Source organism: Amphibalanus amphitrite, unplaced genomic scaffold (genome assembly GCF_019059575.1).
Source record: "Amphibalanus amphitrite isolate SeventyFive unplaced genomic scaffold, NRLGWU_Aamphi_draft 000134F_arrow, whole genome shotgun sequence".
NCBI classification, from domain to species: Eukaryota; Metazoa; Arthropoda; class Thecostraca; order Balanomorpha; family Balanidae; genus Amphibalanus; species Amphibalanus amphitrite.
In genome coordinates this window covers 234,133-245,056 of record NW_024881629.1, presented here as the reverse complement: position 1 = coordinate 245,056, position 10,924 = coordinate 234,133, and positions in this window count along the sequence as shown.

The following is a 10,924-nucleotide window of genomic DNA, read 5'->3' as shown; positions in this document are numbered from 1 at the left end:
TGATATTTTAAGGGTTTTTAGCTAAAAAGTGAGATATGCTGCACTGTTAATGTTATACCATAGTACAGTATGTACTAATATTTATACGAATGTTATGTAAGGACCGTTTAAGTGTTTGTAGTGAGGGGTGACGAGGCAGGCTGGCTTAAGTATGACATTTTTTCGAATATCGCTGTTGTAAAATAAAAATTAGCACATTGGGGTAACCCCGGGCGAGTGGCCAAGCTTACCCCCAACCGAGAGCAATGCCACTAAACCACTGTTTTCCATGAGATAATAGGTACTGAGCAGGTTTGGTTTACACCTAGATCAAAGATAAATTTCGAAAATAAACATGTTATCATAGACAAAGCCAGTCATGTCACTTAAGGTCAACTAGGGTCAAACTACGTTTTTGCAGATAACGCGACAGACAATGAAGCTAGAGCTCCAAAAAATGGTGTCGTTGTGTTCTTCTTCATCAGCCGAGTCGAATGATATGCAATATTGATGCATTAAGGTAAAAAGAAAAATAAATTTTAAGGAATTTTGAAATACACATTTTTTGTCAATTTTGCATCACGATTTTCATCGACCTGTACTGTATATGTAGTAGACGCTAGCTAAAATACCAGTAGTGACATAAACTCTAAGATGTCCAGAGCTAATCAGTACCTTAATATTTCACTTTCCGTTAATATTTGGAAAACACATAATGGTTTCATCAACTCGTTGTAAAGCGCTGGGGAGGTGGCCGGCGTTAGCCCTATGCCGGGCTTACCCCAGAAAAATCAACACTTTTTTAAAACTCGATTTTCTCAACCTTATACTTATTCCACGAAACCGAATTTTTGGGAAAACACGGCCAGTGAACTTAGCTAGCTAGCAGGATATCAACATTTTACACACCACGAATGGTATGTAATAAAAATGAAAAAGAGCTTACTATGCCGGGCTTCCCCCGGCTTCCCCTAGGTAGGTACGTAGGGTGAATGAAAAGTTTTGAGCCTAACATAGTAGTACAGGTGACGCGCAGATAATGAAACTTTGGTCATATGTTTTGCCTTATGTTTTGCCATATGTTTTGGTTATATGGCCTTGGTTTTGCCACTATTGATATGGGTGGACACCAAATTGTGAAGTCCTAGCACTTTTTTCCTCACTTTTCAAGCGTCTTGAATCATGCTATTTTGGGTAAGTTCTCGCGGTGTCAATCATAGAGAAGATCTCTATGGTGTCAATGACGTCATTATTTTTTTGTGAAGCGTCATCCAGTCAGTTTTTTCTTTAGGGTTAGAAAGAAATAGACACCCGAAGGATGTCAATGCTGGTTAAAAGATTCAATTTGAGATACATTGGAAGGCTCAGTAATTGATTGTTTACATTGCAACCAGTGAAAAATACCCCGATTTATTGTCCTGGTGAAATACGACCAATTTTGTCAGCATTGCCCTTCTGATCTTCCTGATTTTCTAACAAAGGTGTGTCGGTGGGTCATCCTAGTAATGCCCCATTACAGTAAGACCCTTTGAATAGGAGTGCACTTGCAAGACATATCATTTATTTTCCCAATTACGGAACACTTTCCTCCTTGTTGTGACTCTGACATTTAATTTTTTTCAGATTAGAGTAAAGACTTTCTTTCACTGACTCCACTGTTCTTCCAATGTTAGATTGAAGTGAAACACCCGCAGTTTATCAGCGGTGGCGAAACGTGACTTTAAATTCCCAGAATCTGCTTCAACTAGCGCCAAATGTCATTACACATCTCTCGTCGTGCTCTGCAGCAAAAAGCCAAGAGGCCCAATGAGCAGAGACCTTTCTCATGCCATACCCATTAATTAGTAAGAATGTCGCCAGGCTACTCCTGGGAGATGTCCATTTTTACCGAATGCGGTCTCAGTCTTGGATCCAGCATCCCCACCCATAGCGCAGGGTCAATGTGTTCCGATTTTGTCACATGTATAACGGCGTTTTTTATATTTCTTCATTTTGGACGCTGTTCCTGCCCTGCTTGAAATTAGCAGCTCAAACCTAAACAGTGCCATATGATGGGCCACAACCAATAAGTTTAATTTTAGGTCCTTTTTAATTTCAGATGAAGGCATGGCTTTGAAATCGCAATACTTTATAAAAGCTCGGTTCTCGATTTTCTCCCTTTTCACCGAACGCGGAATCTTCTTCACTTTAACGGGCTCTAAAAACGAAACGAAAAGGACTAGGACCTCAGAACTTGGTGTACACACCTAAGAATAGTGGCAAAATGCGTGACCAAATTTTCATTAACCTGCGTCACCTGTAACTGTGTTAGGCTCAAAACTTTTCATTCACCCCACGTATATGCTTTATAGAGCAGATGTTTTCTCAGAACCTCGCTAACTCCGAGGTTATTTTGCTAATTTGTCAGGGAACTCAGATTTGTTTTTCAATAGCAAAACACAATTCTAACGAATAGTGTTTTAACTATTGACAACAAACCTCCGGTTATCATAGGTATGCGGCGTTATACCTTCCTATCTATCGATGAGCCGTGTAAATTCGGCGGGACGACTTGCTCTGATGCGTTACCCTTTATGGCCCGTGACTAACTAACTTTTAGGTACAATTATTTTGACGAACGCTAATTACCTAACTAGTAACTATACACATATCATTTGCGAAACACCTACCTTTAGGCACGTAAAAACACGTGTAGACTGTGAATGCCTACATATACGCCTAATTCTCATGGTTCTCATGGCCATGGTCGGCCAGAGAGCCATCCTGTTCAGAGTTCATCCACCTGGGACAGAAGAGTAAAACATTTTAGTTCTGAAGAACTCGGTCCCATGATAATTACCAGCCTATTAGCGGATTGATGGCGCGTGGCGTGGCGTGTCAAACACCCGTTCGACACCAGCGGGTGGCTGTCGGGAGAATGTCCCGGCTCCCCGCGAGTGGAACGGCGGTATGCCTACGGACTGTCCCGCGCAACTGGATGAAGACCGACGCACTGGTTTTCTGAACCCTCAGAGCCTGCCTGCCTCAGTAAAATGATGAAACTTTTATTTTTAAAATGTCTAAGAATGTATTATTCCTATGGTAACTAATTTTAAATCCTAAAATCACATACAACATTAGACGATCAAATCACCAATGTCACTCTAAAAGCCACCGTGAGCTGTGGACGAGCTATACAATAAACGTAAAACGTTCATTTCATTTTGCAATGTGCACTTAAAACCACTTAAAACTGCTGCTCACTGGCATCCAAAAGTAGCACGACTGGACACAGTCCGTCCATATCCAATCCCCAACAGAGACCGAGCAGCACGACTGGCGCGGTGACCCGTATAGACGCTGTACGGTAATCCACCGGCAAGATTCGGCTGTAAACGTCAGCAGCGCCGTCCAGCGCTACTTCCAGGTCAGCAGAGCAGACGGTGCTGAGCCAAACTTAAACTGCTGGAAATGCCTCAATATGAAGATTTGGCTTGGCTCTGGCTGCTGATTAGACCTGCTTGCTGAGACCCTGGATGATGTCCATTGCTAAAGCCTTGCTGTTGAGGCATACGTTTGACACCGTGCTGGCCTGGCTGAGACCGGCCGCGATGCTCAGACCTGCTGCCCGAGCCTCGTCGCTGCTGACACTGAAACCTATGCTGCTGGGATCCGCTACTGATGCGGAGTTCTTTTCTTATGCATGTCTCGGTGGCGGGACCGGTTCACCAGCCGCGCTCGTGAGATGGTGGCGGCAGACTGGGAGCTCACAGACCGTGTGTTGGTCACCGCAGGACCCGCCGAACACAGCCGGCGAAACCGCAGACCGCCGGAACCGGATAGTTTCGGCGGTCACCGGAGACGAGTGGAGAGCGGAGAGGAAGGCAGAGAGCCTGGAGTGGGACCGTGGAATGATCGTGATGGGGGTGGAATGGGAAGTGCAAGGGGGAGTACCTTGAGTGGAAACCGATACCGCCCGCTTTATTCATTCTTAAAGGGAATAGTTCACTTTCACGATTTTTTTTGCGATGGATTTATGACTTTTAATGCTTAAAATGATCAGCAATTTTTTTTGCGATGGATTTATGACTTTTTATGCTTAAAATGATCAGCAAAGAAAATAGACCCTTTTTAAAAAAGGATTATTTTCTATATTTTAATAAGGAAGAACTGTTCAGTTTTAAAAGAGGCAAATGACTCCTGCAAGGCACACATTCCTCAGCAAGGCACCTTTTTTCGGGACGAGAAATGGAATATCTTTGCCTAGGGTGATCGTTGGGCCGTAAAAGCTCCTGATTTGTGCTTGTCTCAGCTCAAGCTACGAACCTGCTATTCCAGTTCAAAACCCCATGTTAAAAGTAAACTATTTCCTTTAACCCGCACCGTAGACAATGTTTACAATTCCTTCACATGCAAAGAGAGAAAACTATGATGTCGTTTAACTGATTTGTTAAACGTCTAGACGATTACCAAACTGTTTCAAACTGTTAACAAACGTCTAGTAGACATTTCGTCTAGTCTGAATTAGGTCGTATTTTTTTGTATAAAATGTATTTTTTACCTTTAAAGGGACTATCCCACCTTTAACATGGGGTTTGAGTTGAGATAGCCAAGTTTGCGGCGAGGTTCAGAAACCACTATCTATCTAGGTTGCAACCCCCGCGGCCTCTTGGTGTTGAAGAAATTCGTTCCCTTCATTTGAAAATGGGCCTTGCGCAAGGCCCTATCTTCAACATGGAGCGACCGTTAGTGTGACGTCACCTCGTTTAGTCATTCTGATTTAAATGGGTTTGTTCGTTGAAAAATCGCTTAAAACTTGGTCTGAACTTTGTTGTGGTGCCTACAGAGTAAAAAGAATCAGCTTTATGACAGTAATGTGGCCTGAGGAAGGAGGTAATTTTGGGCTGTGACGTCACATATTTGAAAGTTTGTGTTTGGAATATGGGAAGCCTAAAATGTTTAATGAAAAATAAATGCCAGAACCGTGTTCCTGGTCATCCAATCTATAAAGTCGGGCACAATTTAACTGGTTTTAACAACATTTTAGAAGGTGGGATAGTCCCTTTAAGCGCCCGAAACATATCGGCGGTACGGGATAAAATCATTAAACCGCTCGTAGGTAGAATTAAACGTCTAGGCTATTGGCTCGACGTTTAAAATATTTGTTCTACCTACTCGCGGCTTAATATATATAATTGCCCGTCTCGTGCCGTATTTATATGTACACTTACCGATCCGACATGCTTTAAGCTACGACTGTAACTCCTTTTTCGCCCATCGTTAATACTGGCTATCGACATGAAAAATCAAAATGGTCGTTTTTGCATTACCTTAGCACCGATCTATGGTATGCATTATAGAACGGCAGCTCAACATCAATACATTATATACAAGCATGCATACGGCGTTGACCATAGGTGCTGAGGTTATCTGTCCGTTCGTTGTGTCAACCCGCCTGACCAGCACTGCAAGGTCATGTCATGTCCTTTCGATCGGGCGCGTCCGGGTCATGAAGCTGAACACTGAACAGGTATTTACTACGCAGGCTGGTCTGCCGCGGGTGCCTTCGGACCTGGATCGGACTGCTAACTAGTGGATTAGCCCGAGAATAGTCCGCCCAGCGTGGGACGGTGGAGGGAGCACACCAAACTGGGAGTACCACGGCGGCAAGGACATCCGCTGTGGGCCCCAGGTCAGCACGGAGCACCATGCGGGTCCCGGTTGACGATGGTGGGTCGGTCTGTCGGACAGTTCACGGCCGGACCGGGGGGTCACAGGGGTCAAACGGTGACCTCTGCCTGCGGGCGGGTCAGACCGGTGGACATTTCATGGCCGCCGAGGTCACAAAGGTCAAAGGGGGACCGTACAGACTACAGACCCCCTGCAGTAAGTGCACATGACGCTGCGCGAATCTGTGTCAAGAGCGGCGTGCAGGGCAGGGCCAGGGCGGGGCGGAGCGGGGGGTTGTGCAATGAGCTGCGATCGTGGGAGGGATGACACACGGCAACTGCACCCCGTGACACCTGCGTCATGGTCGGTAATGGAGGCCCTGTGCCGGTGACACCCGCCGCTCCCCACACTCCCCCCTCCATTACGGCCGGTAAGTGACGGTGATCCGAAAAAATGGCGGCCATGCACGCCATTACGAAACGAGAAACTGGTAACTTATGAGCCACTGTGAAGGAAGGGGTTTAAACCAGCTTGAGAAGGTGTTGGCGCTAATATGTGGGCCGAGCGAAATGCTATCATTACCTTTGGGCGCGGCGTCCGCCCGGAAAATCATAGCTCAGGATTATGGTACAATAACTTTTATTGCTGCCCTTGATCATGCGACCTATTTGAGCGGTTTCAGATCGTGCTGTAAAAGCGTGAATTGGCGGTATATCTTCATTCGATAAACTTTAAAGACTTTCATTCCTGTGGCTGGAGCCAAAGGCATACCTAAAACGCTGTTATCCGCTCCATTCGTCTGTAAATACAGTTATGACTGACGGTTCGCACGGCTTCGTCCTTGCCGGGTAATGGGTATTACGTATTATTACGTAGGTGCTGGTAGGCATACTTTTAGTCCGAAAAAATAATAATTTTATTAGTGCATAATTTTATTTTAATTTTAATTTTTTTTCATAAGCTATAAACATAAAAAGTTGGGGTAGATAAATGTGCTACTAGAAAAGCGTGTTTTGAAGTTTTCTTTACAGCGTTTCTTATGTGTAGGTACAATTTAGATAAACAAGCTAACCTGCCCGAGAGCCCCCACCATGACTTTACCTACTAAAAAGTGCTAAATAGGCCCAGCTGTTACATGTAGAGCACTTCATGGGTTTTAGTTTTACATGTAACTTACATGTAAACTTTAAATCAGTAAATCAACAAATGAAAACAACACACCATCTTACCGGCAATTGTATGATGTTAACCCTCGCCGGACCTATTGGTTTTCTACATACGCGCCGGCCGAGGGGGGGGGGGGGTACGACCACCCCCCTCGCCGTTTCGTCCCTGGTGGAGCTAGCGCGTCACGGAAAAAACGAGCGAGTGCGCCGTTACGAGACGCAGAGATTGGTACCCGGTTTTAAGGTCCTGGGTCAACCGGTGACCTCTGAGGTCAGGTCAAGTGCCAAGTGTTGACCTCAGGTCACGGTCAGGTCAGCGCCCCCAGGTCACGAAGTTAGTCGAAAGAGGTCATGTCGCATATCATTCGATTCGGCAGGTCTTCTTGAGTCTATTGGTGGCTTTCCCGACTCGCTAGCTTAATTTGATCGGGAGTTATTGACGAAAAACTAATATGACCTTGATGACGTCATAAATGACGTCACGCAAGGTCAACATTGCAAAAGTGACGCATCTAACCTTGCAAGGAGTGCATCAAATTACGATTCTGTGTGCTTGAGATAGTTGAAGCCATCGTTCCCAGCGCCAGAATAGCAGTTTTTATTTTTCCCCATTGACTTATAATGGTGAGGTCACGAAAATGACCTGACCTCATACGACCTTTAGGAAAAATCCGAGATATACAAGTTGTGAGACTCGTAATGGATACTAGATCCTGCAAGTTTCATTTCCCTGTGACAGCTCCTCTGGCAGTGAGGGCGTTGCGAAGTTGCGACATCTGAAGACCGTGCAGAGGTTCACTTATGACGTCATAAGTCAGTGACCTGACCTGACCCGAAAATGCGGTTAGTGTCAAAAGATCCGGCTTGAATCAAAGGTCAGGTATGCCAAGTTTCAGCTCTCTATCGCCAGTGTGTTCGGAGCTATCGCGAAAACCCTATGGGGGGGGGGGGGCGGCACCCGCCCCCCCCCCGCCCCCCTCGGCCGGCGAGGTTAAATTTATTCAGGCTTCCTCCTATTCTCATTTAAAGTTTCTGGATGAGAAAATAAAATAACAAGCCAAGGTGCCGTGCCACTCAAAAGTCTAAAGGCATTAATGAACCCAACATGCCAACAATTGTAATATACCACCTGGTATAGTAGAGTAGCCTGGGGCAAGACGCCCCAGATAATTTATTTTGCTACATAACTTTTGTCCCACATCACCTGGAAGGCCAAATTTGTGCTCAATGCGTTCTTTGGGCATTTTACTTTAAATTCCACCCCTGAAATTCATTCACTTATGATCAGACTCCTAGCTAGGAAGTGATTTGTGAAGCAACTGCAAATGGGGCATTTTGCCCCAACCCCAGGGCAAAACGCCCCACGGCCTGGGGCAAGAAGCCCCATACTCTAGATTAAAGAGTAAACATGCTAGTTGACTTAAATCTTATATAAGAGGTCTGTTAGACCTTGGGAAGCACGGCACTGAAGTTAGCTCCTTCCATCCTATCAGGTGTTCAGCTATGACACTATTGTATGAGCAGGTTTTTCACCTGCCTCATAAGGCCAAATAATAAATTATTGCAACGGAAATGTTAACAAAATACTTCCTTTGCCATCCAGTTGCTGAGAAAAGTACATATAAATGCATAGAAACTTACTGTTAGCCAGCTACCGAACATTAGGAAGTGGGTATTCCGAACAAAACATGAGGTAAAACGACCCATGGGGCGTTTTGCCCCGCGACCTACTGGGGCGTTTTACCCCATCACGTAGTTCGGTCAGAGAACAACGCCTTGCACTCGAGCAAGGCATAATTTAACACGAACCAACCCGGCATTATAAGCGTTAGATAAAGTTGTTCAAAATACATAAAAGTCGTTAACCTGATGTGGACCATAAAAAAACGCCATGATGCATAAGCTGACAACAAAACATAAAAATCACTCCAAAAACACATTTTTGGCTATATCTCCCTAAAGAGTCATCACAATTTCTTTCCAGTCTGCTCATATAATGATCATATAGTGCACGTTTTATAGAAGAGATGATGTTTCTCCAGAACCTTGCCACTTCCGAGAAACATCGGTGAGGCGTTTTACCTCGGCGGGGAGATTTGCCCCGGTCTACCCTACAAATAGTAAACTTATACCCAATACCACTAAGTGAAGTGAAATAATGTTTTGCATTTGAAGTGAGTGGCCGAAGTCCCCAATATCTATTGTCTCAACATCTTCTCCTTACCAACATCTACTATACCTCACCTTTCGCGAGTGAGCTGACATTTTGCCGCGTTTGCATTCGAATACCACATACCTAATGTTATTGCTACTTCCACCTAATATCGCAAATGCACCATGCATTTTATATCATATCAGATGTATCTATCCTATGACGTCGCGACTCATCACATATGACGTCACGGCCGTGTCAGCACCTCCGTCGTGGTGCCTATACACGAACTGCTGTGGGTCCGCTACTTGGAAACTGCGGGGTACGCTGCTCCGAGCGATTAATGTCACATACCACGGTGTGAGATTTCGGCACGGAACAGACCGAAACTGCGTGACCTGAGAGATACATGGAACTCGCCGAACGGGATGCGATGCTGTTCCAGGCATGACTGTTTCGAGTCAACAAAGGTGGGATGCTCGTTTATCCGAGATGCGGGCTCCTTTCCCGAGTAACAAACACCTGTTGGTCGAGTCAGGCGCCGCTGCAGGCTGAGAGGCACGTGCCGGCCATTGAATGGCTCGCCGCCGGGCACAGCCGCCCGGTTTGTCCACCCTCTGAGCCGTGAGAGGGCAATGGAGCGACCACCGGACGGCCGCCGCGGCGCGCCAGACCGCCCTCCTCCACCGCTACCCGCCGTACGGGAGCCGTAATAACAGCTTTACTGGCCCTATCTCAACTGAACAGCCCTGTGGGACCAGCAGCGGTGGGAAATACGGCCCATGGACACATCTGGGCGGGGCAGCGGCCGCGCACGCCCGCTGAGGCCCGTGTGTGTGACCGGGTCTGGTCGGGGAGGTGTGTTTGGAGGGGAGGGGTGACCCGGCCGGTCAGGTCACGACCCGTGGGCCGCGGCGGATAATGAAGCTGCGGTGTGGGTGAAAGGTGTTCTCGCGCGCGGCGTACAACTGATGGTCGGTTGAAACAGTGGTGGAGCAGGATCAGCGAACGCCAGCGGGCCCCCTGGGGGTGAGGAGCACATACTGGTGAAACTAGTTTGGACGATATCGTTCGGCAACTGTCACAAAAGCTGTTAGTCCTTTCTGTTACACATAGGCGTTTTTAATTGCCAGATCCACACTGAAAACAGTTTAACCCAGGGCCGGCGAGTAAACCGGTGTTTCGCGGGTACCCCTATCCGCAACCATTTTTAACCACTCTCCCAGGAGTACAGTAAGGTCCCATTGCAGTGTGGCCGTATCTGCCTCAGCGGTTATGTCCGCTCAGAGCAGGTATGACTGAAAGGGGTTACCCTCCACGCCTACCCTTCGCCGACCAAGTCACGAGGGCCAAAAAAACTCCCACGCTTGACCATATTTAAGGGAAATTATCTATATGATGACAATCTCACACCTAGAAAACATCGGTGAGATAGTTTCACGTCGCACAGTGTGGCCAAACGCCAGATTAGCGCGAATTTAATCAAAAAACGAATTTTGGAATTTTGTCTTTTTATACCTATCTGTCGATAGGAAATTGTCCAAAGTATGTCAATATCACAATACTTTGGTTCAATGTCTTCCTTTCGGTGTCCAAAAAGCTAGCTAAAGTGGACATACGCAATGCCGGTCCCGGCTGTGCTGAAATCGTCGAAAACCCGCGTCACGTTTACAACACATTTTGGCGTAATTGTCGGAGAGGTTTGGAAATAAATGTAGTGGTATATGACTACTGAGCCTATATTTGATAGAATACCCGAATTATATAGGCATCCTTGGACTAACCGATGAGTTATGCTCATTTTGAAATTACCTTTTCAGACATCCCCTGAAAACACTGTCCATCGCAAAAACGTAGAGATATAAGAAAATGGCCAAAAAACTCCACGCCAAATCTACCATGAGAAGATTCGCCACACTTTTCTGGACATGATCCATTCAAGAAACCCTGCCCCAACCTGCCCCCCGGCCTTTGGCTC